This window comes from Chelonia mydas, chromosome 15 (genome assembly GCF_015237465.2).
Source record: "Chelonia mydas isolate rCheMyd1 chromosome 15, rCheMyd1.pri.v2, whole genome shotgun sequence".
NCBI lineage: Eukaryota > Metazoa > Chordata > Testudines > Cheloniidae > Chelonia > Chelonia mydas.
The window spans coordinates 32,368,033-32,395,040 of NC_057856.1; the positions used below are offsets into that span (position 1 = coordinate 32,368,033).

General features: G+C 49.8%; 1 protein-coding gene across 3 annotated transcripts in view; it reads right to left on the bottom strand.

The window, feature by feature from the left end:
* Window positions 1-27,008, bottom strand: part of TTC28 (tetratricopeptide repeat domain 28) — a 496,060-nt gene that overhangs the window by 105,202 nt on the left and 363,850 nt on the right. The window lies entirely within an intron of this gene.

Below are 27,008 nucleotides of genomic sequence, written 5' to 3' on the forward strand. Positions count from 1 at the left end.
ATGAGGGGCTGCAGGGAGGGCACCTGGAGGGCTGGCAGAGAGAACTGGACTGGGATTCTCTCATTGATGCACAATACCTTCCCATCCCCTGACAGACGTCGCGGGGAAACCCATGGCACTGCAAAGCCTGGGGACTTTGGGGTAATACAGAATGTGGAATCTGCAGGAACTTGGCAATATCAGGAGCCACAAGGTGAGATCAGGCTGTGTGAGCTGCCTCAGAGAGCTGGGTTCCTGCCCTGAAGGCAGCTGCATCTCAGCCCATCTCTACAGTCATTCCAGTTATCACAGCAAAGTCCTGTCCACAGGGCTCTTGGGCAGACAGATATGTAATGGCATTTCTCTGCAGAATAATGACTAATGAATTGCTTGCTTCTGTGCCACTTCCTGCACAATGAGCTCCTTTCCAACAGCAGCAGAGGTCTCAGGCTCTGAATAAGGAGCCTAAGAGGATGGTCTGTGGGAAATTGCAGCAGGATGCAGCTCAGACTGACCATGTTCACACTGCAGAGCTTCCCAATCCCTCTGCATACTGAGCCTGCAGAGATTCCTGCGCTAGATTCATGGCATCTGCTGTGGGAATTCTGACCCATGGGCAGGGAGCGATCAGGCAGGGATAAGGGATCAGACAGGGATACCTGCACAGTTAAGCCAGCATGCTCAGCATTACCAACCCAAACTATTCAGGTGGTTGTAGATTAAACCTGCCCCTTGAACTGCACTGAGCAGCTGCTGCGTCAGTGAAAGCCCGAAGGACAACAGCATTAGCCCACAAGATGGACTCACCCCAAGCAAGGTTAGGAGGAAAACCCTGCTTTTTACATGTCCAAGTAGTAACATGGCGCTGAGTGTGTGCTTGGGTCTGTCCCCAGCCACCCTGGAAACCTCTCCCACTCACCCCACCAGAAGAGGCTGTTAGAACCGCCATCCTCTCCCCATGGAAGCCACGCCTCCCCCAGCAGATACAGGCCTTTGCAAAGGCAGTTCCCTCCCAGCCTGCCTGCCACTTGTCCTTGATATACTGAGATCTTCCCGATTGTTCTCTACAGCTGGGCCCTACATCCAGCTTGGACACATCCAGCAGGCAAGAGGGTTCCATTTCAGTCCTGTCAGGCCATTAACCCCTTCCTGGGCACCCCATCACATGCACCCAGCTGTGAACAGGCAGCAGATGAGGGTTCCTCTCTAGCAGGAAAGCTGGTTCAAGTCCCTGCGTTGGGAGCTGCACTAGACTGTTACTACTAGCTACAGTCTCACAGCAGCAACTCGTCTTTCAGGGCTTTCAACAACCAAGACCAGAGGAGCCTTCCTAATGATTATTTTTATTAAAATTATATCACAGGAGGAAGAATAATGCAGTGTCAGGAAGATCTATGGGCCAGAGCAAAGGGCAGATAGTGCAGACGATAAATTACTTCCACGCTTAGCAACATTAATGGACTAATGTTTCCAAATCAAGGATTTGTAAACATGCTGTGCTGATGCAAATTAACAGATTAAAAAGGAAACCAGTTTTTCTGATACAAGAATCTGAGGCAACAGGTTAGCTATTAAACACAATTTATAGGTCATAAGATATGAAAGTTGGCCAGAAAGCACTACCTCGGCCAGCTCCATAAATAGCAAAGCTGCATTTGCTTTCCCTGAGGGATCCTTGTAGGCAGCTTAATTATACCATAAAAACTGCCAGAATTTACAATGACTTCATTTTTTTTCACTTGATGCTATAGATGAATCTCATGCAGCACAATAGGCAGCAAATATCTGAGACCAGCAGAGTTGCAGCTGATGCTAAAAACATTGTGATTTCCCTGGCAAGGCTGATGCACACTCCTGGGATAGGAAGTCAGATGATGAAACCTTCCCCCTTTCCTCAGGGTCTCTAAAGTGCTCCCGTTAGAGTCCTGAGGATTCCCCTTCCACATCTCCTGAGTCTTAGCCTTGGGCCTGATCTGCTAGCCAAGGAGAACAGGATGGACGGGAATTCCTGCAGTCCAACACTAGGGGCACAGCTGAGACAGGCTTTGGTCTTTGGTACGGATGCTGCCATCCAGGGTTTAATGCTCTCGATTCATGCTGTAAGGGAGGGAAAGTTACGTTACTTTTGCTGCTGTAACTTGCCCCAGAATGGAAAATGTAGCAGCAAGCAGCAATTCTCCTAACCTGCTCTTACTCACACCTCTGATACTGTGGGGGTGAGGAGACTGAATACGCTGGCCTGGGCTGGAAGTTACACTTGGCTGTGGGACATGTTGCTCCAATCCACCCTCTACAGCTAGTGTGCACCAGAACGAGCCTAAAAGACAGGCTTTGGCAGGGGGGTTGGGGCCTGACTGTACTCCTTCAAAAGGAAGGGTTTACGTTGTGTAGCAGGGAAGGCTGTTGAAAAAGGAAGAGACCATTTCTGTTGGGATCAAGAGTCTGGTGGGCTGCACCAATGCCCAGGCAGAACTGCTGGACAGACATGTTTTGAACAATGATAGGGTGGAAAAGGAGGACTTCTCTTCAGACATGAAGGCACCTGTCTCACGTGCAGAGGGAGTCCTGACAAAAAGGCAGTTACAATATTTGCTCAGAAAAATATTTTCTATGGGGCACCCCACAGAACATTCCTGGACTGGCTCCTGGCCCCATCTCTAACTTCTCCCCATGCTGGAAAGTTTTAGGCCATTACCAAGAGTTTGTCATCCAGCTAGCTGAACATAAGATGAAAGGTCTCAGCAGAATATTAATGTATCTGGGAACGGACTTGGATTTGTTGGGAATGGAAGCCCCACAACTAAGTGAGAAGGTGCAGTACCTCATTACCCTGGACATGATGGTGGCCTCCCAGACACGCTTGCTGACAGGCTGGCGGAGCGCCGTATGCAGGGTTATCCACCCAAGCAGGGCCAGTTTGTTTCCATACATGTAGCAGCAGCAACAAGCAGAGTTGGGAGGAGGCCTCATTCCATTCATGTTAGTTTCACGCCATCTTGAAAGAGATTTGGCTCTTTGGAAAGAGTTCTCAAGCAATTTAATGAAGTAACTATTTGGCAAACTCTAACAAGGCACTGCAGTTATTTGAGGGTGGGTCTGACGGAGCCTGTTCTGAGGCTGCTATACAACTAGAGGCAGAAATCAGAATTTTTTTGCTTTGTGAAATTTCATTAAAGTGAAAATGGCTCAATGTTGTGTCTAAATTCCCAGCCCAACGGTAAAACGTATGCACTCAGAAACTGTGTATAGGCTCTAAACACAACAGTGTAAGGCCCTGCACAGGCTGTGACTCCATACAATACACCTGGGCTCCCACCAGCTCTGGTGACATGTGAAGTACCCATTACTGACCAGGAAGTACTGGTAGCCTGTTCCTGTCATCGTTAAGCCCAGTGCAGTACAACCCCCTGCACTACTAGCACTGCAGCCTCAACTAAGGCCAGGAGCAGGCAACTCTCTCAGTCCCTGAGCAGCCATGACAGCAAACTGCGACGCAGCTAGAATCTCACGGTGCCACTCGGGAAACCTGACAATCGTGTGGTGGAACAATAAGAACCGGCCTCGCAAGGCTTGTTGGGAACATTTGTTTGCACATTAGTCAGCGAGAAGAGCCATGGCCAGGTAGTACTGATCACAGCTGGGAACAGACTCAGCCTGTCCAAAGAGCAGTAGCTGGGGAGAGGGGCATGACAGGGCTAGATGAATCTCAGCACTGCTGCACAACTCCAGAGACCTCTCACACTGCACACTGAGAAGCAGCATTTAGAAAGTCCCCAGATCATTACCTTAGAGAGCGATTTGGGCTATTGCAGCAGTTCATTCCCAGGGCTTGTAATCACTTAGTCCAACATCATCCCCAGGCACAGCAAGAAGAGCTACCCTAAGGTCTGTGGTTTGGCCAAGGCCCTTGGGGCACGGCAGAAGGGGCCTGACTTGGCCCACTGAATGCCCAGGATTTAACTCTTCAGATAATGGAGGGGAAGAGCGGAGGAGGAGAGTTGTGAGGTGGGGAGGGGAAAAAGGAGGGAGAAATGGATGGAGGACTGGGAAAGGAAAGGATGGATTATGATCCTGTAACTTCCACAGATGTCTTTATTGCTAACACAGGTGACTCTCTCACGCCCAGGGCAGAAGGGGGCCCCCTCACTCTCACTGCAGTGCTCGCAGTGTGATATGCCCTGTGGTTTATTGTGTTAAATGGAGTGATGTCTGATCCATGTGCTTTGTGCAGTTTCAGAGGCAATTTTCGCCATCATTTTCATGGCTGCATGAGGAGAGCCCAGGGTGGTTTTGGCTTCTTCTGGGCTGGTTCCCTGCAGCATCTCTCCTGCAGTAAGAGAATTCTCAGTGCTCACACACTACTCATGGGGGTCATTAGTGGAAGATTGTGGAGCCTGACATAAAACTAGTGTTTGGGAATAAGTTGGTGATTAAATCTGCTGAGGGACACCAGGGACATGCTGCTGGGGGCTAGTAGTAGGACTGGGGCAGATATATTCATTGGATACTTAATAAAATCCTCCACACAATAATGTCCTCTGGGAACTCCAGTGGCTCATGCACAGAACTAACAGAGGAAGGGAATTCCATCTGCATTTGAAGGAGCCTCACAACACCACAAGGGGTGCATCAAGGCTGACCCCAGAGGTGTCTGCCTGAAGTGGACTCCAGATGCATATTCAGGAGTGGCTTTGCTTTGCATCAGGGGGATGGGAGACTCCGACCTGGTACCACTGGGGTTTTTCTTCAGGAGACATGAAGAAAATGAATGCTTTATAAAGCGGACAAAGACATATCTTACAGTGGAGGCTGCTTCCACCTGTAATCATGCGATTTATCCCTTTCAGAGAAAGCAGACACTCCTGCCACCAAGCTGAGGCACAGAAGGAAGTTCTAAAGAAGAAAATCATTTCTAATTGTTCTGTGTTTCCTGAGAACAGCCAGATCAGCTTTTCTAGCTGAGTGAGGTAAAGAGCCTGATGCTAAACAGACGTATAATAAAGAAGCACAGCTACAGGGGGACTTGATAACAGGGAAACACAGGGGCCTGAGCTGTTTCATCCAAGCCAGAAGGTGGCCATGTCACAGCTATATTGTTAGGAAGAAGTTATCTGAGTTACAGTTCAACACCTATAAGCATGAGAACACCATGCACATCAGCCACAAACACTGCTGTGTCTGTAGTGATTGTTAGAAGACTCCTTCCAGCCCCAGTGCATAAGCACTTGCCAAAGATGATGGTCTGGACAGCAGAAACACGGCTTCCAGCAGCGCAGACAGAAGAACTGGAAATAGATCAGGCATGCCTGGAAGCGAGTCCCCAAGGGGCAGCGCTGAGTGGGAGCCCAGCCTTTCCCCCCCCAGGGGGGCACTTGGCAGCAGCTGGGGCTCACCCCATCCCCAGACACCACTCTAGCAGGGAGCCAGTGGTCACAGTGATTGAATTCCCGTGCATGGCTTAAGCAGTGGATGATTGGGGGAGCTGTGTGGGAATGCAGGACTCAAAGAAAGCAAACCTCTCAGGACCCTGAGTTACAGAGTTACCAAGGCTCAACACCTCCCTTTGGATTTATAATATTTTAAATTGGTGGACTGCAGCTGTTTTCTTGGGCTGTAAAGTACACACACACACACACATCAGTGTGCAGCTGCCACTGGCCTACAGGGGCCTGGATCACCTTCCTTCTCTTACTTCCCATTGAGTTCTAATGCTAAACAGAACCAAATAGTGGGAGCCTTAACAATTTTGTCATCTCCCCTTCATCTCCGCCCTGACCAGGGTGGCGTTGGTTCCCAATCAGGGTGGTGGGGAAAGGGGTTATAGCTCACTTGCAAAGCCAAGAAGATGGGAGGGGCCAGCTGAGGGGAAGAGAGTAAAATGAAATTCACCTAACACAGGTGTGAAGAAGGCATCTGAGATGAGCCTTTCCTAGACCCTGGCGAAACAACAAACCAGGACTCTCAATTACACCTGCAAAGTCATGGTGCTGTCCACTTACCCGTCAGAACTTCCTCACCCGCCACTGTGGGCTGGCATGTAGGGAGGGGGTTGGGATGGGGCCAGGGCCAGAGACCTCTGCTACAGACTTCCTGGGCAGTCGCTCTGTGCCTTGCTTCCTCATCTGTGAAATGGGGACAGCACTTCCCTACCTCACAGGGATGCTGTGAAGATAATACATTAAAGACTGCAAGTAAGATAGGGCTTGTCTACCCAGGAAAGTTTTACCATTTATACCGGTAATATATCAATATAGTTAAACTGGTACGACACTCCCTGTGGACACACTAATTTCAGAATAAGAATGGCTTTTTTTTGGTTAAGCTTAATCCCCTTCCAAAGCAGTCTAAGGGTAGGTCTACACTACCCGCCAGGTTGGCAGGTAGCCCTCAATATATCAGGGGTTGATTTATCGCGTCTAGTCTAGATGCGATAAATCGATCCCCGAGCACCCTCCCGTTGACTCCGGAACTCCAGCACCGCGAGAGGCGCAAGCGGAGTCGGCTGGGGAGCGGCGGCAGTCGACTCACCGCCGTGAAGATGCCGTGGTAAGTCGATCTAGGTACGTCGACTTCAGCTACGCTATTCTTGTAGCTGAAGTTGCGTACCTTACATCGACTCCCCCTCAGTGTAGACCAGGGCTAAGGGCTTGTCTACACTGGCACTTTAGCTGAGCGAGAAAGTTGCAGTGCTGTACTCTCCTCGTGGAGGTGGGGTTTTTTTACAGCGCTGGGAGAGCTCTCTCCCAGTGCTGCTGCCACAACTACACAGCCACAACAGCGCTTTAACGTTGCTAGTGAAGACATACCCTGAGTGTCTACACAGGGAGTTATACCAGTGTAGCTTCATCAGTTTAAATTCACACCTTAGCTTATACTGGCATACCTTTCCTCTGTAGACAAGCCCCCAGACAATATAGAATGGGGGCCATGAAGAGATATTTGTAAGGTGAATAACTCCCTACCCCCATACCAAGCAAACCAAGTAGAGGAGGGGTGGGGGAAGGGGACCAGAGATAAATGAAAAGCAGTTTGAAATGGAGGAGGAGAGACAGATAAACGGTGGGGGAGGCTGGGAGAGAGAAAACATGGCCATTTAAAACATGACAGAGGAGAAAGGCCAAACCAGAAAAGTAAAACCTCTTGGAGAAAAAGGATTGTAAATAACAAAATAAAAATTCTGAATTTATCCACAACACCCACGAGTGTTCATCCAATCAGGGTGCAGAAGTGACACCCTAAAATGTGTATGTCTGATCAAATGTAAGCAACTGCCCATGAACGACTCTTGGGACATTTCTCAGCCTGGGAGACTCTGAAGAAGTGCCAGACTCATTGTGCAAGTTAACGCTGCCGGTCTCCACATTAGCTCTCATCTGTCAAGAGAGCATCAGCTCTTGTTTTGCACTTGTTCTCTGGGGAAGTCTCTGCCCTACTCGATACACATCCTGCCATCTTTGTGCACCCCTTCCTCCAGTCTGTGGATCTGATTTCGAGCAGGAGGCTAGCATTCATGGCACACTCCTTCCCACGCTCAAGAGCCTTCACGCCTTATTTCACCTCACCTGAACACCCCCCCCATTCCATTTTTGTAACCCTAATTAGCATTTTTGTAACCCTAATTCTTTTCCCTTGTGTTTCCCCCATCACAAAGGCAGCCTTAGGCTCCTAAGACTGCAGCAGGAGACAGGCAATGATGTGGTGAAGGTTTTATGTTCCATGTGGAACAGAGAGGTACGGGGGGAGGGGGAGGAAGAGAGAGAGTGAGAAATAATATCTTGCAAAATAATTTTACCCCAATGCTAGTCTGTTGGGCAGTCTGATGAGGAGTTGCAAGGCTGCAAACTGTGTGCTGCTGTGAAAATGTGCCCCTCCTGCTAATGAACTGGGTCTTGGAATCTTATCAAGGACAGAACATTGCCTGAGGCTCTAGTTGATTGTAAAAAGAAAAGGAGTACTTGTGGCACATTAGAGACTAACCCATTTATTTGAGCATAAGCTTTCGTGAGCTACAGCTCACTTCATCGGATGCATACTGTGGAAAGTACAGAAGATCTTTTTATACACACAAACCATGAAAAAATGGGTGTTTATCACTACAAAAGGTTTTCTCCCCCCCTCCCACCCCACTCTCCTGCTGGTAATAGCTTATCTAAAGTGATCACTCTCCTTACAATGTGTACGATAATCAAGGTGGGCCATTTCCAGCACAAATCCAGGGTTTAACAAGAACGTCGGGGGGAGGGGGTAGGAAAAAACAAGAGGAAATAGGTTACCTTGCATAATGACTTAGCCACTCCCAGTCTCTATTCAAGCCTAAGTTAATTGTATCCAATTTGCAAATGAATTCCAATTCAACAGTCTCTCGCTAGAGTCTGGTTTTGAAGTTTTTCTGTTGTAATATCGCAACTTTCATGTCTGTAATCGCGTGACCAGAGAGATTGAAGTGTTCTCCGACTGGTTTATGAATGTTATAATTCTTGACATCTGATTTGTGTCCATTTATTCTTTTACGTAGAGACTGTCCAGTTTGACCAATGTACATGGCAGAGGGGCATTGCTGGCACATGATGGCATATATCACATTGGTAGATGTGCAGGTGAACAAGCCTCTGATAGTGTGGCTGATGTGATTAGGCCCTGTGATGGTGTCCGCTGAATAGATATGTGGGCACAGTTGGCAACGGGCTTTGTTGCAAGGATAGGTTCCTGGGTCAGTGGTTCTGTTGTGTGGTATGTGGTTGCTGGTGAGTATTTGCTTCAGGTTGGGGGGCTGTCTGTAGGCAAGGAATGGCCTGTCTCCCAAGATTTGTGAGAGTGTGGGGTCATCCTTCAGGATAGGCTGTAGATCCTTAATAATGCGTTGGAGGGGTTTTAGTTGGGGACTGAAGGTGACGGCTAGTGGCGTTCTGTTATTTTCTTTGTTAGGCCTGTCCTGTAGTAGGTGACTTCTGGGAACTCTTCTGGCTCTGTCAATCTGTTTCTTCACTTCCGCAGGTGGGTACTGTAGTTGTAAGAATGCTTGATAGAGATCTTGTAGGTGTTTGTCTCTGTCTGAGGGGTTGGAGCAAATGCGGTTGTATCGCAGAGCTTGGCTGTAGACAATGGATCGTGTGGTGTGGTCAGGGTGAAAGCTGGAGGCATGTAGGTAGGAAGAGCGGTCAGTAGGTTTCCGGTATAGGGTCGTGTTTATGTGACCATCGTTTATTAGCACTGTAGTGGATCTCTTGTGTGGACTGGACCAGGCCGAGGTTGATGGTGGGATGGAAATTGTTGAAATCATGGTGGAATTCCTCAAGGGCTTCTTTTCCATGGGTGCAGATGATGAAGATGTCATCAATATAGCGCAAGTAGAGTAGGGGCGTTAGGGGACGAGAGCTGAGGAAGCGTTGTTCTAAATCAGCCATAAAAATGTTGGCATACTGTGGGGCCATGCGGGTACCCATAGCAGTGCCACTGATCTGAAGGTATACATTGTCCCCAAATGTAAAATAGTTATGGGTAAGGACAAAGTCACAAAGTTCAGCCACCAGGTTAGCCGTGACATTATCGGGGACAGTGTTCTTGACGGCTTGTAGTCCATCTTTCTGTGGAATGTTGGTGTAGAGGGCTTCTACATCCATAGTGGCCAGGATGGTGTTATCAGGAAGATCACCGATGGATTGTAGTTTCCTCAGGAAGTCAGTGGTGTCTCAAAGGTAGCTGGGAGTGCTAGTTGATTGTAGAGTTTGCTAGTTTGTATTCTTACAGCAGCTCCCAGGAGCAAACATTGAGGGATTATTGTTTTAACTCAATTTTGGGTCATTAAACTGAGGCAATGGATGGGGTAGCCACCAGCATGTGATAAGATCAAGCAACTGCCCAATGAGCTCTAGCTGCCTGGCAAGGATATCTGGTAATGGGGAAAGCAGAGTTTAGTTGCCATCAAGACAAGTGAAAAAGAGCCACTAGAAAGTGCCCCAAAATGTCCCCTCTTTAGCACTTCCAGTTAAGCCCTGCCAGAGAGCAGCAAGAGGGAACTGGGACAGTGGCTGCAGAGGAATTCAGTGCCACTTTGTCCCTGCTGAGCCACACTTGCAGGCTGTGGTCACTACAACCCTTAACATGGTCAGCTCAGAGCTCTAGGTAGAGAGACATGGAAGGCTATCAAAGGTGACTGGTATTTAATGCTCACATCCACCCCAAAGCTGCTTCCCGGGGCACAGAAGAGCAGCTCTCCACACCTGTCTGGAGACAGTGTGGCATTCTCGGTGTGTCCATCACCAAACGGAAAAGTCAAATAATGAAGATGCTTAGCAGATACTCAGATCGCTGGTGCTGGCCAGGGACTAAGCCATGGGGATTAGCTAACGATGGATGCTTCCTCAGTTTGCTGTACAGGTCCGGGTGGTAGTAAGAAGGGATGAGTGCTTTCAGGATCTACATGCTCATTCAGAGAGGATTAGCTGTCAGTTCTACCAAGAGGAGAGGACTCCCAGCAGCTGTCAGCAGCACTTTATTACACACATTTTCCATCAGTTCTGTTAAACCCGCTGATCATTTGCTCAGAAATTACCAGCATTTCAGAACCAATCTCAAAGACCTGAATGTGCTCTAGGTACAAATGTGAATTTAACAGACAATACACAAAAAGTGTCACCATCCCCAAAACTGCCCCCTGAAAGCCAGGCTGAAGTGCTGGTGCTAGACTTCGCGGGCTGTGTCTCATCTGAAGATGAGAAAAGAAGCAGCAGGCATGACTCTCCCTCCAGACATTATTTGTATGCAGAAAGGAGGAGCAGCTCTGTTTTAAGGTGATTCTATCTTGTGAAAATACACTGGAATCAATAACCCTGTCAAACCTAATTTATTTCTCTGTAGTAGGGCTTGGCCTTTTATTTCTATAGCATTCCCTAGTTTCAATGATTCTCCTTCTCAGAATCTGTATTTCATCCTTTCAAAACGGCAGGTTGTGCATTGCAGTAAATTGAACATCACTGAGTAGCCGCCGTGCCACTGAACCTAGACTTCCCAGTCTGTGATAGCGTTATGCTTCCTGCAGCAGCAAGAAGGGAGCCTTCCTTAGCATCCCAAAGGCATGTTCTATCACAGGCAGTGCGAACTGCAGTCTGGCACCCAGTGTCACTTAGTGAAAGCACCAACAGAGCAGAAAAATGATGCATGTTTGGAGAGTTTGCATCTGTTCAGTGGCAAGCGACCTGCCTAGCCAAACCTGCCCGCATGTAACATCTGTGTACTAGATGGGAGATAAGCATGTTTTGTATTTCTATAGCACCTTCATCTGTTATGGGACAAATCCCACACAGGTCATGCCATGTTCAGTGCCTCTCCCCCACTCCCAGGGTGAGTCATTCCACTGCTGCTGCAGCCTTCTGACGCTCCAATATCTCCAGCTGCTCTGAATGCACTGGCCCCAGCCCTGCTCCTCTCCCTGTGTGGAAGCATATGGAGAGCTCTTTGGGACCCAACTTTGCAGGCTTTTCATTCGGGCACAGCACCTCCACTACCATGGAAAAAGGGAAGGGGAAGGACTTACCCCTGTATCCGTACAGCAGCACTGCACTGCAGCTCCCTCTGGGGTGGAGGGTGGCAGCCAAGCCGGTTCACAACATATAGCACAATGGCAAGGGGAGGGGAAATTCTGGCTGAGGACACTTGTGTCAACTGTGATGAAAAGGCCCTGGGATGTTTCTGTGCACTCAGACTAAATGTGCTAGTCTCTAAGGTGCCACAAGCACTCCTCTTTCTTTTTGCTGATACAGACTAACACGGCTACCCCTCTGAAACCTGTCTCTCGATACAGGTACTTACATGGCCCCATCACTTCTGGGTTCGATGCCTTTATCCTGATAGCATGCCTGTGAGCCATGACCCTGTGTTACTTGTGGGGAACTGAGGCACAGAGAGACTTAGTGACTCGGCCAAGGTCACTCCGGAAGTCTGTGACAGAGCAGGGAACTGAACCCACGTCTATTTTCCTGGGTTACAACAGCACAGAAACAGTTCAGGAAACATCAACATTAAAAGCAAACACAGAACCACCCAGCGTTGTGGAACAGCTGAGCTAGTCTGTGGTAATGATTGCTGATTAAAACAGAGCAGCCCACTCCCAGGAATTGATGACACACTAGAACAATGTACAAACACAGCAAGGAGAGACAACTCCAATTCCCAGTTGATAAATGGATTAAATTCCACAGCCTTGCATGATTAAAGGACTCTATCCTCATCAGAGGGATGCTACAAGGTGTGTTGACAATACATTTCTAGCCCTCTCTTTGTTTAATTATACAAAGGAATGACTATGCTTTAAAGCAGCGGTTCTCAAACTGGGGTCCACGAACCCAAGGGGGTCCGTGAGTCATGTACAGGGCTGCCAGCCCCGCTGATCAACTCTTCCCCCTTCCTCCCAGTGGGGACAGAGTGCACTTTGGGGAGGGGACTGAAAGAGGCGGGGAAGAGGAGAGGCAGTAATGGAGCAGGGGCGGGAAGACATGGGGTGGGGGTAGGGCTTTAGGAGAAGGGGTGGAGTCAGGGTAGGGCGGGGCCTGGGGCTGAGTGGGGATTGAGCACCCCCGGGGAAAATTAGAAGTTGGCTTGGGGGTCTGCAAAAAATTTTAAATCAAAGTTTGAGAACCTCTGCTTTAAAGCACTAATCATCTTTCCTCTTCCATGGCATCAGCTGCTAAGGACAGTCTAGGTGCGAGTCCAGGCAAAGCTCAGCACCAAGTGTCTAGACTGCAGAGCAGGGTAATTCAGTTTGTCTTTTCTTGACACCAGGCTGCACAGAGAACTCTGGCTGTCAGCCGCTCATTTGCGGCTCAAGATAATACTGCCCTAGAAGGAGACACTCTCTAATCAGTCGTCTCCATCTCAGTTATTTTGGAGCTGGGGGTTTAGTTTTGCCTGGAGTTGTAAAAACCAGCCTCAGTCACTGTATCAGCAGAAGACTGGGAAGCTTCATAGCCAAAAGTTAGTGACGTGGGAGTGGGGGGTGTGTCAGGCAGCGGTGGGTGAGGGAAAGGAGCAGCTGCCCAGCTCACCAGCACCATGACCAGGATAGTGTAGCTTGTTCAGCAGCAGTTCAAGTACGTTTGCTCAAAACCAACTGGGTGCTTGTGATTCATGGAGACCAATAAGCTTCATTCACTGTGCAGGTAAAGGCAGCACCACACAGGCAGACGGGGGCTGGCCTCCTGGGGTAGGGCATGCTGCTCCTTCGGGGGTCACTGCGAAGGAAGGCGACCAGCTTGGCTTAACAGTGAAACCCTTGCTGATCTTAAATACAAAAAAGAAGCTTACAAGAAGTGGAAGATTGGACAAATGACCAGGGATGAGTATAAAGATATTGCTCGGGCTTGCAGCAGTGAAATCAGGAAGGCCAAATCACACCTGGAGTTGCAGCTAGCAAGAGATGTTAAGAGTAACAAGAAGGATTTCTTCAAGTATGTTAGCAACAAGAAGAAAGTCAAGGAAAGTGTGGGCCCCTTACTGAATGAGGGAGGCAACCTAGTGACAGAGGAAAAAGCTAATGTACTCAATGCTTTTTTTGCCTCTGTCTTCACGAACAAGGTCAGCTCCCACACTACTGCACTGGGCAGCACAGCATGGGGAGAAGGTGACCAACCCTCTGTGGAGAAAGAAGTGGTTTGGGACTATTTAGAAAAGCTGGACAAGCACAAGTCCATGGGGCCGGACGCGTTGCATCCGAGAGTGCTAAAGGAATTGGCGGATGTGATTGCAGAGCCATTGGCCATTATCTTTGAAAACTCATGGCGATCGGGGGAGGTCCCAGATGACTGGAAAAAGGCTAATGTAATGCCCATCTTTAAAAAAGGGAAGAAGGAGGATCCTGGGAACTACAGGCCAGTCAGCCTCACCTCAGTCCCTGGAAAAATCATGGAGCAGGTCCTCAAGGAATCAATTCTGAAGCACTTAGAGGAGAGGAAAGTGATCAGGAACAGTCAGCATGGATTCACCAAGGGCAAGTCGTGCCTGACTAATCTAATTGCCTTCTATGACGAGATAACTGGCTCTGTGGATGAAGGGAAAGCGGTGGACATGTTGTTCCTCAACTTTAGCAAAGCTTCTGACACAGTCTCCCACAGTATTGTTGCCAGCAAGTTAAAGAAGTATGGGCTGGATGAATGGACTATAAGGTGGATAGAAAGCTGGCTAGATTGTCAGGCTCAACGGGTAGTGATCAATGGCTCCATGTCTAGTTGGCAGCCGGTATCAAGTGGAGTGCCCCAGGGGTCGGTCCTCGGGCCAGTTTTGTTCATTATCTTCATAAATGATCTGGAGGATGGTGTGGATTGCACCCTCAGCAAGTTTGCAGATGACATTAAACTGGGAGGAGTGGTAGATACGCTGGAGGGTAGGGGTAGGATACAGAGGGACCTAGACAAATTGGAGGATTGGGCCAAAAGAAATCTGATGAGGTTCAACAAGGACAAGCGCAGAGTCCTGCACTTAGGACGGAAGAATCCCTACGTATACATCCCAAAAGGCCAATGGCGTTTTGGGATGTATACGTAGGGGCATTGCCAGCAGATCGAGGGACGTGATCGTTCCCCTCTATTCGACATTTGTGAGGCCTCATCTGGAGTACTGTGTCCAGTTTTGGGCCCCACACTACAAGAAGGATGTGGAAAAATTGGAAAGAGTCCAGTGGAGGGCAACAAAAATGATTAGGGGACTGGAACACATGACTTATGAGGAGAGGCTGAGGGAACTGGGGATGTTTAGTCTTCAGAAGAGAAGAATGAGGGGGGATTTGATAGCTGCTTTCAACGACCTGAAAGGGGGTTCCAAAGAGGATGGCTCTAGACTGTTCTCAGTGGTAGCAGATGACAGAACAAGGAGTAATGGTCTCAAGTTGCAGAGGGGGAGATTTAGGTTGGATATTAGGAAAAACTTTTTCACTATGAGGGTGGTGAAACACTGGAATGCGTTACCTAGGGAGGTGGTGGAATCTCCTTCCCTAGAAGTTTTTAAGGTCAGGCTTGACAAAGCCCTGGCTGGGATGATTTAGTCGGGGATCGGTTCTGCTTTGAGCAGGGGGTTGGACTAGATGACCTCCTGAGGTCCCTTCCAACCCTGATATTCTATGAAGAGAACCAGCACCAGAATCATCCAATCAAGGAGCAGGGAAAATAGAGCATAATGCAAAATCCAGGCATCACCCTTAGACTCAAACACCTTCGTCCAAAAGAGCCCAAATTTAGTGACTTTCAGGTCATGCTGCAAAAGACATCTGGTTTGAGTGGGTTTTTGGAGAAGGCTGAGGGTTTGCTTCTGAGTGGTCTGGGATCAGGGCTTCTCCTCTCCCTCCATCATCTAACTTTTTGGGGGGAGGGAGGGCCACAGGCAGAGAGCCCAGATTTCTAACCATTCTAGGTCACTGCTTTCATGTATTTCCCATCTATTTATGAAGGGCCTGATGGGTGGCTTGCTGGTTAAGAGGCCATCTTGTTTGAAAATACTCTTGAGGGTGGTGGTTTTAGAAATGGTGAAATTGAAAGAGGATTCATACTGGGGACAGAGCCAGGCCCAGGGAGGGCAGATCAGAGGTCGCACAGGCCAGGCTGTCTCAGACCCAAGCAGAAACATTAAAAGTGGAATCTTTCACATCCCTAGGAGCTTTCCATTCCCTGAAACATACATTTCGCACATGGGCCAACAAATCGCCCATTCTCATGCCAGTCTGCTGGCCCAGCAAGTGCTGGCTCCCCTGCTTTCGCATTGCTGGTTCTGCAGATTGCTATGCTAGGTTGCCTTTCAGCCCCTATACTCTTGGTGCAACCCTGACCTCAAGTACGAACTGGAGAGAAGTGCTCAATTTTGTAGATATTCTGAGAGCTAAATAAAACTTGGTAACGTTGCATGTTTGCTGGCTAAGTCATGTATTATTGGAGCACAGCTGGGGACTTTTTTAAGCAATCCCAAAGGGTTCTTACCATTCCATTACAATTCACAATTCCTGACAATACCAAATCCTCCCCCAGCCCACTGCATTGGGTCCCCAGTGAATTTCTCAGTGCCCTTCCCTGGGTTTGAGTTCCCACCACGCCACTTAATTTCCCCCTTTCACTCTCCTCCCACCCCCCCACATACTGTGTATGAATCTGCATCATTTCATTCAAGCTGGTTTTCCTTTAGAAAGAACTGAATGATGGAAAGTGAAATGCAATTAATTGAAACTTAGTTTATACAAATCTAATTACACAATGCCGCAGCACTACGGACTGTATTTCTCCTTTGGTATACAATAACACTTGCTACCACCTCTTTGCCCATGAATATTGTACCCACAACTGTGTTCTCATCCTTCCAGTAAGGGAGGTTCCCCTTCAGTGAGAGATTTAACAAAAATATTAGTGCCCTAAGAGAGCCACGAACTGAACTCACCATAACTCACAGAGCACACACCTTCCTGGCAGCTGCTACCCACGTTTCCCAGAACTGCTAAACCAAGAATCCCAGCTCTGACTTGGAAGGGTCTTTCAATTCTTCAGAAAGGTGAAGAGAATTCAGCTGACGGATGAGTTCAGACCTAGACAACTAGAGAACTGAGACCAACAACTATGACAAGGAGTTTAAATCAGCTAGAAAAGGCTAACAGTGTATTTCCTAATGAATATTTCTGATCTAAAATCTACTCCTAAAATTAATGGTTAGTTTCTTGTCCCTGTTCCTAATCACAACCCCCTTGAATATCAGCTGTTCGAAGGCCAAGTGTCTAAGGGAACAATAAGAACTACACAAAATTAAGCTAGTAACCATGTGAACCTCATAGAAGAGCCAACCCCCTGTGCAGGAGCCAGCCTGAAATTTCAGTGATGTGAGTGGTGCTGCAATTGATAGTCAGGAGCGTTCTGCCTTTCAGACTTAGGCCCTGTCTACACTACCATGTTTTGTTACCAAAAACTGCCTTTTGTCGACCAAACAGTGAACGTGTACATACTGCAATACAACTTTTGTCAGGAAAAACTCCCGGTTTTGGCGACTAAATACATCCACCCCAACAAGAGACTTATATCTTTTTCCTCATCATTTTTCTCAACAAAGTGCCAGTGTAGACACCACACTTGATTTCATTGCTTTAACTGGCCTCCAGGAGGTGCCCCACAATGGCCATCCTGACCGCTCTGGCCAGCAGTTTGAACTCCACCTCCCTGCAGTCAGGTAAGCGACCATCCGCCCCTCCACCTTAGAAGCCCAAGGAATTTTTGAAATGCCATTTCCTGCTGGCTCGGCGTGGAAAGGTCTCCTCGCAACTTCCCAGGTGACCATGGCGGGTTATAGCACCAAATGCTCTCCCATTTGGACCACTGCAGAGCTGCTGGGTCTGCTCAGTATATGGAGAGAGTAGGCTGTGCAATCCCAGCTGTGCTTGAGCCGTAGGAATTTTGATACCGATGGGCACAATTCTCGAGGCTTGTGCGAAAAGGGCTGTGATCAGGACACGCTGCAGTGCAGAGCAAAGATAAAGGAGCTGAGGCAGGCGTACTATAGGGTGAGGGAGGCAAACCGTCACTCCGGTCCTGCACCTAAGACCTGCCGGTTCTACAAGGAGCTGTATGCTATCTTTGGTGGCGACCCCACCTCCACTGCCAAGCGCCCCGTGGATACTTGGGAGGGAATGGAGACAGCGGAAAGAGGACCTAACCCAGAGGATGAAGTTATTGATGAAGAGGTGGAGTTAGACTAGAACGTGCAGCTCCCAGCGCAGTCGCCTTGTGGGGCAGGCAGCCAGGAACTGTTCTCCATTCTACAGGTGTCTAGCCAGGCTCAGCAGTTGCTCTCCGGGGAGCAAAAAGCAGGAGATGAGACACCTTGTAAGTGGCTGTGGCCTGTGTAGTGCGGAGGTGGGTTCAGGGTATAGAAATGTGGGAGGCTGGCTGTGTTTCTGTGAGGTGGATGTTTCCCTGTGTAGCTAATCGGTACAGCGCAACAGGGTGTTGATACACGCCGAGATCTCACGGGAATCCTCCAGAGAGGTCTCCAGGAGAGGTTCCCAGAGGTACTCGGCCATCCTCTGCTGAAGGTTCCATGGCAGAGCAGCTTTGTTCCTTCCCCCATTGTAGGAAACTTTCCCGCACAGTTCGGCAATCACTTGTGCAGGGACCAAAGCGGCACATAGGTGAGCAGCACAGGGAGCAGGGCAGAAGCCACAAGCATGTAGTAGATGTACCCTCATTTCCCTGCTTACCTTTAGCAGTGAGATGTCTGATAGAATGACCCCTGCCTGTGGAAAAGTGTGGCAGAATTTTAGAATTTTTTCCATAGAATGTTGCACCACGACCCTTGCAAAGTGTGTGTGCTCCTTTCCCCGAGTGCAGTGGAGCGGGGGCCCCCTCCTGCAAATACTCATGATGCTTTGGCTGTTCACAGAGATGTGTGCCTGGCTAGGGCCAGTGATAAAATGATTGAAATGTTGCAAAAATTGTATTTAACTGAAATGTTTCAATGCTGTGCATGAATTTAAGAATCCCGCTTCTGTGCATTGTCCCCTGTGCTTCACCAGATGTAGACTTCAGAAATGCACCCCGACCGACCGTCTCCGCCAGATAAGAAAGCGTCCAAGATGCAGCAAAGACGACGTGTTCCAGGAGGTACTACAGTGCTCCAATGCAGAAAAAAGGGAATGCAAGGAGTGCTGGAAAGCCGAATGGCAGGACAGAAAAGAGAATCATGCATTTGTTAAGGACGCAACTGAGTGGATGATTAAAGTAATGGAGGAGCAAACGCAGATGCCGAAGTCCTTAATAATGCTGCAGACTAAGCAGATCCACGCCAACCTTCCCCTGCAGCACATTCAGAACTCTTTTCCATGCCTGTCCCCGCAACTCTGTCCGCACATTCCTGTCCACTTTCCGAGACTTCTCAGTTTCCCTTTCACTCCATGTCCTCGGACAACTTTCACAATGATAGCTGGACCTACACACAGCTGTGAAAGTTCTGCCCTTCACTGGTTCCTTCTTTCCCAGCAGGCATCTGTGTGCTTGTGTGTGCTGTTTCTTGTGCAATAAAAGCAAAGTTTTATAATGGTAAATCATCTTTATTTTTTTTCTATGAGGTGAGATTGCAGCTACTGCCAACACATGCACAGGCATTTTAATCACTTTATCACTGGAATATAAGGCCCCAAATGTCACCATTGCCTCCTAGGAAAACTACGTCAGGTAACATTGAAGCAACTCAGACACAGATACATGTTACTGATGGTCATTGTCAAAGTGTGGCCTCAAAGCCTTTCTGATTCAAATAGCTCCTCTCTGGGCTCCTCTGACAGCCCAGGTATCTGGCTGCTCAAAATCAAGCGGTCTGCCTCAGCACTCCACCCCTGAGCAAACCTTTCACCCTTGGCTTCACAGAGTTTATGCAACGTACAGAACATGGCTATGAGCATGGGAATATTATCCTCATTAAGGTCTAACCTGTCATAAAGGCATCGCTAGCGTGCTTTTAATCTGCCAAAGGCGCATTCAACTGTCATCTGGAACCTATTCGGCCTGTTGTTGAACTGCTCCTTACTGCTGTCCAAGTGTCCCATGTAAGGTTTCATGAGCCAGCGATGTAAGGGGTATGCTGGATCTCCCAGGATCACTATGGGCATTTCAACATCCCCCACTGTATTCTTCTGGTTTGGAAAGGAAGTCCCCGCTTGCAGCTTTCTGCAAAGCCCAGTGTTCCTGAAAATGCATGCATCATGCACCTTCCCAGACCACTCCACATTGATATCAGTGAAATGCCCACGGTGATCCACAAGCGCCTGCAACACCATAAAGAAATACCCCTTCCTATTGATGTACTCTGTTGCAAGGTGGTCTGGTGCCAAAATTGGAATGTGTATGCCATCTACCACCCCATCACAGTTAGGGAAACCCATTTCTGCAAAGCTGTCCACTATTTCACGCACATTTCCCAGAGTCACGGTCCTTCGTAGTAGGATGCAATTTATTGCCCTGCACACTTGCATTAATGCAGCCCTAGTGGTCGACTTTCCCCACTCCAAATTGATTTGCAACCGACCGATAGCAGTCTGGAGTTGCCAGCTTCCACACAGTAATTGCCACACACTTCTCTACTGAGAGGGCAGCTCTCATTCTGGTATCCTTGCATCATGGGTCTGGGGCGAGATCCAACATAGTTCCAGGACGGTGGCTTTCCGCATCTGAAAGTTCTGTAGCCACTGCTCTTCATCCCACACCTGCATGACAATACAATCCCATCATTCAGTGCTTGTTTCCCGAGCCCAAAAGCAATGGCTTACTCTATGCAGCTGCTCTGTGAATGCCAAAAGCAATCTAAAATTGCTCCTATCCATATCATGCACAATGTCAGGTGCCTGCGAGTCTTCTTCAGTTAGGAACTTCATGATTAACTGCACTGCCATCTGCGATGTCTTCATGACAGTTAACAAAGCACAAGAGAGCAGTGCAGGATTCATCCCTTCTCACAAAGATGCCAGGGTATATATCAAAGAAGGGCCGTTGCAAAAATGCTGCAAAAAAAAAAAGCCAGAACCCCACGGAGTTCAGAAAGCAATGCATCACGGAACATTTAGCCCGGTCCTAAGATGCACAGGGATCCACTCCGCCTTCCCACAACACCTAGCGACACAAGATGTCGAGCTGGACTGTGGGATGAGTACCCACAGTGCACTACTCATACTGTCGATCGTGCCCCCACTGTGGACGCAATATGCCAACAGAGGGAGCAAGTGAAAACATAAGAGATTCCGATTTTTATTATGTTGACTTTTGGGTGTCAACATCACTTTTGTCGACAAAAATTGGTAGTGTAGACATGGCCTTAATCAATTCTCTCTCACAAGCTCTCATTTGGCTTAACCATTCCCAAAGTTACAAACACCTGCAGAACTCTGTACTCCAAGGCCAGCTGGAAACACATTGCTGCTTTGGTGTGAAATCTGGAGAACAGATCTGCCCCTTTCTCACATACTTTGTCTTACCTTATTCACAGAGAGGCTCCTCTCGGGGAGGAGTTCAGTGCCGCTGTAGATGGAGCCCTTGTGAACTTTGCTAAACTGACCTGCCTGGATGGATTCTTGCAAATGACCATTTTATCATCACTGTGTCTATTACTGTCCCATGAATCAGATCATTCTCCAGAAGGATCAAGCATGCAACCAGCCAAGGTTCTCTGAGGCACCGCTTGTAGCCTTCATCATCTTGGAATCTACTCATCACTTCTCAGTAGCTCTGGGGGCTGATAAAGCACCCTGAATTTAAGAGGAATTTTTCACACTTGTGATACAAGGGAACATCCTGGCTGCAGTCAGTCTCAATACAGGATTAATGGAGTCACAGCTGTTAGGATTCCCCAACAGAGCATTTTTTGATTAATTTTCTCCTACCGCTCAGTTCACTGAGCTGCTCATTGAGATATGTTTACACTGCAATTAGACACCCATGGCTGGTCTGTGCCAACTGACTCCAGCTCATAGGGCTGCTGTTTAATTGCAGACTTCTGGGCTCAGGTTGGAGCCCAGGCTGTAGGTTCCTGCGAGGTGGGAGGGTCCCAGAGCTCAGGCTGCAGCCAGAGCCCGGAAGTCTACACTGCAATGAAACAGCCCCATGCCCTGAGCCCAAGTCAGCTGGCATGGGCCAGCTGCAGGTTTTTAATTGCAGTGTAGACATACCTGAGGCCCTTCCCTTGCAGTGTGCACCTGTAGGGAGCCTCTCAGTCTGTTCTGTCCTTGCATCAGCTCCATTTCTGATGGCGCACTTCTGGAATGTCCTGGAGCTGTAGGCAGAATGATGAGTGACTCTCAGCAATCTGATCCCTATTCAAGCTGCTATTCAGTAACAATGAAAACATTAATTAAAATCATCTTGAAAACAGCTAGCAGACTGTGAATCCATACTTCACAAGGTTGGGCTCACACAACAGCTTTTAAAAGAGAGATGGAGCTTTCCTTTTGAAAACCTTCAGTCCATGGAGGGCTCAGATCCTATTACCTGCCTCTGGCTTTGTGGGTAGTTTTCTGCTGAGTTTCCTAGAGGAGTTTTCTTTCACCCTTTAAGCTAGCAAGGACTGGGAGTGTGGAAGGGAGGAAGAACTTTGTTTTGCTCAACAGCAGTCCCCTTGGCAGATTAAATCAAAAGTGACTGGTTTCAATTCTTGGTCACTGGCTTTGAGAAACAAAGATCTGTTACTGCAGGGATGGGCAAAAGAAAACTGAAAACAAATCAGTAGACAATCCAACCCCATGAAAATGTCACAGAACAAAAAGTGCACACCCAGTTCACCTCCTCCCGCTCCTGCTTTGAGATCTCTTTCATGTAATGTTTTATTCCTTGGACATCCAAAGACAATGACTGCTGAGTAGCAAATGTTCTCTCTAGGAGAGGATCATCTCTTCAAAATATGTTTAGTGCACTGGGCTGAGGCCTCTAGATGCTACTGCAATACAAATAAGCAACGAAAGACACACCCAAATTTCCTGTTAACTAAAAGAAAAACCACAGACCCTTGGGCACTGGGAGTGGCTGGCTCACTACAAAAGCAATATTACCTCTCTTGGTATTGACATCTCCTCATCAATTATTGGGAGTGGACCACATCCACCCTGGCTGAATTGGCCCTGTCAGCACTGGTTCTCCACTTGTGAGTTAACTCCCTTCTCTTCATGTGTCAGTATATTTATGCCTGCATCTGTAATTTTCACTCCATGCATCTGAATAAGTGGTTTTTTATCCAGGAAAACTTATGCCCAAATAAATCTGTTAATCTTTAAGGTGCCACCGGACTCCACGTTGTTTTTGAGGATACAGACTAACATGGCTACTGAGCAAGTGAAGAAAGCCAGCTCCAATTTCACCCCACTTGCATGGGTAGCGTGTATCGTAGACTAGGGGAGGCTGTGCCTCTCCAAACAGCCTAGCATGGCCCCTCCCACACTGTGCCCCCAGGCCAGGCCCCCTCCTGCAGTTCCCCCCAGCATTCTGCCCTGGCCCAGGCTGGCTGGGGCTGACCACCCTGCCTCCTGCAGGGACTTGGGGTGGCTGGAGCTGGGATTGAGCTCCTCACCTGGCGCTGCGGCCGCGCCGCCCGGAGCACCGGGGCTGGGGGCGCTGCGGCCGCGCCGCCCGGAACACCGGGGCTGGGGGCGCTGCGGCCGCGCCGCCCGGAACACCGGGGCTGGGGGCGCTGCGGCCGCGCCGCCCGGAGCACCGGGGCTGGGGGCGCTGCGGCTGCGCTGCCCGGAGCACCGGGGCTGGGGGCGCTGCGGCCGCACTGCCTGGAGCCCCGGGGCGCTGCGGCTGCGCTGCCTGGAGCCCCGGGGCTGGGGGTGCTGCGGCTGTGCCGCCCGGAGCACCGGGGCTGGGGGTGCTGCGGCCGCGCCGCCCGGAGCACCGGGGCTGGGGGCGCTGCGGCTGCGCTGCCCGGAGCACCGGGGCTGGGGGCGCTGCGGCCGCGCCGCCCGGAGCACCGGGGCTGGGGGCGCTGCGGCTGCGCTGCCCGGAACACCGGGGCTGGGGGCGCTGCGGCCGCGCCGCCCGGAGCACCGGGGCTGGGGGCGCTGCGGCTGCGCTGCCCGGAGCACCGGGGCTGGGGGCGCTGCGGCCGCACTGCCTGGAGCCCCGGGGCGCTGCGGCTGCGCTGCCTGGAGCCCCGGGGCTGGGGGTGCTGCGGCTGTGCCGCCCGGAGCACCGGGGCTGGGGGCGCTGCGGCTGCGCTGCCTGGAACACCGGGGCTGGGGGCGCTGCGGCTGCGCTGCCTGGAGCCCCGGGGCTGGGGGCGCTGCGGCTGCGCTGCCCGGAGCACCGGGGATGGGGGTGCTGCGGCTGTGCCGCCCGGAGCACCGGGGCGCTGCGGCTGCGCTGCCTGGAACACCGGGGCTGGGGGTGCTGCGGCTGTGCCGCCCGGAGCACCGGGGCTGGGGGCGCTGCGGCTGCGCTGCCTGGAGCCCCGGGGCTGGGGGCGCTGCGGCTGCGCTGCCCGGAGCACCGGGGATGGGGGTGCTGCGGCTGCGCTGCCCGGAGCACCGGGGCTGGGGGTGCTGCGGCTGTGCCGCCCGGAGCACCGGGGCGCTGCGGCTGTGCCGCCCGGAACACCGGGGCTGGGGGCGCTGCGGCCGCGCCGCCCGGAGCACCGGGGCGGGGATGATCTTGGCTCCTGTGGGGGAGGGGGAGTAAAAAGCGATGGGGAAGATGGGGGGCAGACAGTGAAGGGGAGGAGGCTAGCCTCCCCCAACAGCCATGTCACCCGCGGCCCATGCCCACTTGACACAGCAGGGGAGAACAGTCCTCACCACAGCTCAGAATGGTCATTCCCAGACCTAGTGGGTTCAGCATTTCTATAAGTGGGGATTACACATAGAATATCAGGGTTGGAAGAGACCTCAGGAGGTCATCTAGTCCAACCCCAACTAAATCATCCCAGGCAGGGCTTTGTCAAGCTGGGCCTTAAAAACCTCTAAGGATGGGGATTCTACCACCTCCCTAGGTAACCCATTCCAGTGCTTTACCACCCTCCTAGTGAAATAGTGTTTCCTAATATCCAACCTAGACCTCCATCACTGCAACTTGAGAGCACTGCTCCTTGTTCTGTCACCACTGAGAACATGCCTCAGTAAATAATGAAGAACTTTGTTGCCTTGTGATTGCCCCTTGTGAGAGGTGAGAGTGCGCTCCAAGGGGCAAGGGGGATGCAGTGCTCAGTTTGCTCTCCTCACATTCATATCCTCACTTTGAATGCAAGCAACAGGCAACAGTAAGTCCACATTTCTCCGGCTCCCAGGAGCGGCTGCTGCTGTCTATTAAAGTTTGACAAACTACTGAAAATGTCACATCCTGCACAGAGCAGTTAATCACCCCAGACAGACTAGAGAGACAAGGTGGGTGAGGTAATATCTTTTATTGGACCAACTTCAGTTGGTGAGAGACAAGCTTGTCTCTAATATCTGGGACCAACAGGCTACACCACCACTCCCAATAGATTAGACAGATAAGAGAATGCCTTGCCAAAGGATCAGATTATTACACTGACTTGGTAATACAGTGTGGGGCTACGAGAGGATTTCCTAAAAGCTGTTCCGCATTCATTGACACATTAACACTTATCCTGATCTCTTTATCACCCACCAGCCGCCAGAGCTGCTGCTGCTTTGTGGGAATCTTTGAGGGGCATGATGCTTTACTGAGAAGCTGTTCCTAGCTTCTTCCTTCGCTTGCTTTTCATTCCCAAGGACGTTTCAGGATCATTGCTGCTTGGGAGATTCCCTAATTGGTGTCTGTTCTGTTCAGATTCTTATACCAACCCCATCATCATGTAAACAGAACCCAGATTGCTTGGTTCCACAGCCACCACCTATAACCCATTAGGTCAGAGTTCTTATCATCCTGTGACATCCCAACTAGTTGCTGTGGGGATGACTGTGAAGTCACACAAAGAGGATTCCCACTCCGGGGTGGAGGATGCAGCAGAGAAACCCATGGATTTGATAGGGAACACAGAACCAAGTCCCAGTAGGAGCTGGTGGTTCTTTGAGTAAATGTTTCAGAGATCAAAGGAAGAAGTTACCAGAAGAAATTTGTTTGTTAAGGGTAAAAACCTAGAGTTTCTGGGGCCAAATGAAGCTGGGTCGTCTCATCTGTATTGCCGTTCTCTGTACAGCACCTGGATCTGTGCAGCAGAAGCCACATGCTCTGAGGTGAGAAAATACCACTCTCTTTTATGCAAAGTCAAATCCATAAGCAGAATCAAGACAATTCCACCTTGTGACCTTGAGCACTGTGTACCAGTTGCCAGAGGCAAAGCAGTACACTGCACCCAGATGTGTTCACGCAGAAGTCTGTCTGTGGGAAATCCACCGCTGCCACTGTGGATAATATGGAAGATCCCAGGGACATGTGTTTTTCAATCCCACACCAGTACCATGACTCCCCACGTTAAACAACATCTCTCCTCCACATATGTGTTGTGAAGATGCTAGAGACAGAATGGTTGAGAAGATCAGGCAAACCCGAGCCTAGCACTATATGCAGACCCCTTTGACTATCCAAGAGTGCACTTGTCAATGAGACCCCTGTCATGGGCTGACGTGCCCTGCCCAGACTTCTCTGCGACGTACATGTGATCATGTGAAGAACAATCTGCAGCTGGTGTCAGAAACCAGGCTCTTATAACTGACCTGATGGGGCATGTACCTGGCTTTGATTTGCCAGGCTGCTCCTGGGCCCTTCTGAACCACTTTTGAACAGGCCAGGGTCAAGGTGCAGCCTGCCTTCACACCTGGGCCCAAGGAGAGGATCCCACTGCGGCTGTGGCCAAATATGGATGTTGTCACACATCACTGACGGCTGCCCTCTGATCAGATCCAATGGTGGTCTGAGGGCTCCGCTCTTCACCAATGAGGCTGTCGCAAACTGGCTTGGCAAGCTCTGCATCTGATAAGAAGAATCATCATCCCACAGCATCTCCTGGCAAGGAGGCAAATCGACAAGAGCCCTGACTACTCAGGTGACAGCCAATTTGCTTTGTGCATTTATGAGGATAGGCAAACACTGCTCAAACGTTCTGCAAGTGTTTCTAAGTGGATTTACTCTGGCTGGGTTTGTGCCATTTGCCTTCGCCTGAGACAAACATTGTAGGGAGCAAGCTGCCAGACGAACATTCTAGGGGGAAAAAAAACGGTTACTTTCCTGTACAGAAACTGTTGTTCTTCGAGATGTGTGGTGCACATGTACTTTCCACTGTAAGTGACTCACCAGCAATTTCTTTACAGGTGGTAGGAGTTCTGATTATCTGAGCAGAGACTGCAACATTGACTTGCTGAAACTTGTGTCTTCTTGGGAAGCTTGAGTAACAGAGTGTCTGGAGAAGGTATGTTCACATGGCTGCTTTTCAGATATGTACTATAAGGATGTTGCTCAGGAAGGCCGATGATGTGGACTAAGCCTAGTGGAGTGGGCAGTCATCCTTGGTGGAGGAGAGACTTTAGCAAGATTGTAGCAAAGCTTGATGTAGTCAGAAATCCAGCCTGAAATGCACGATAC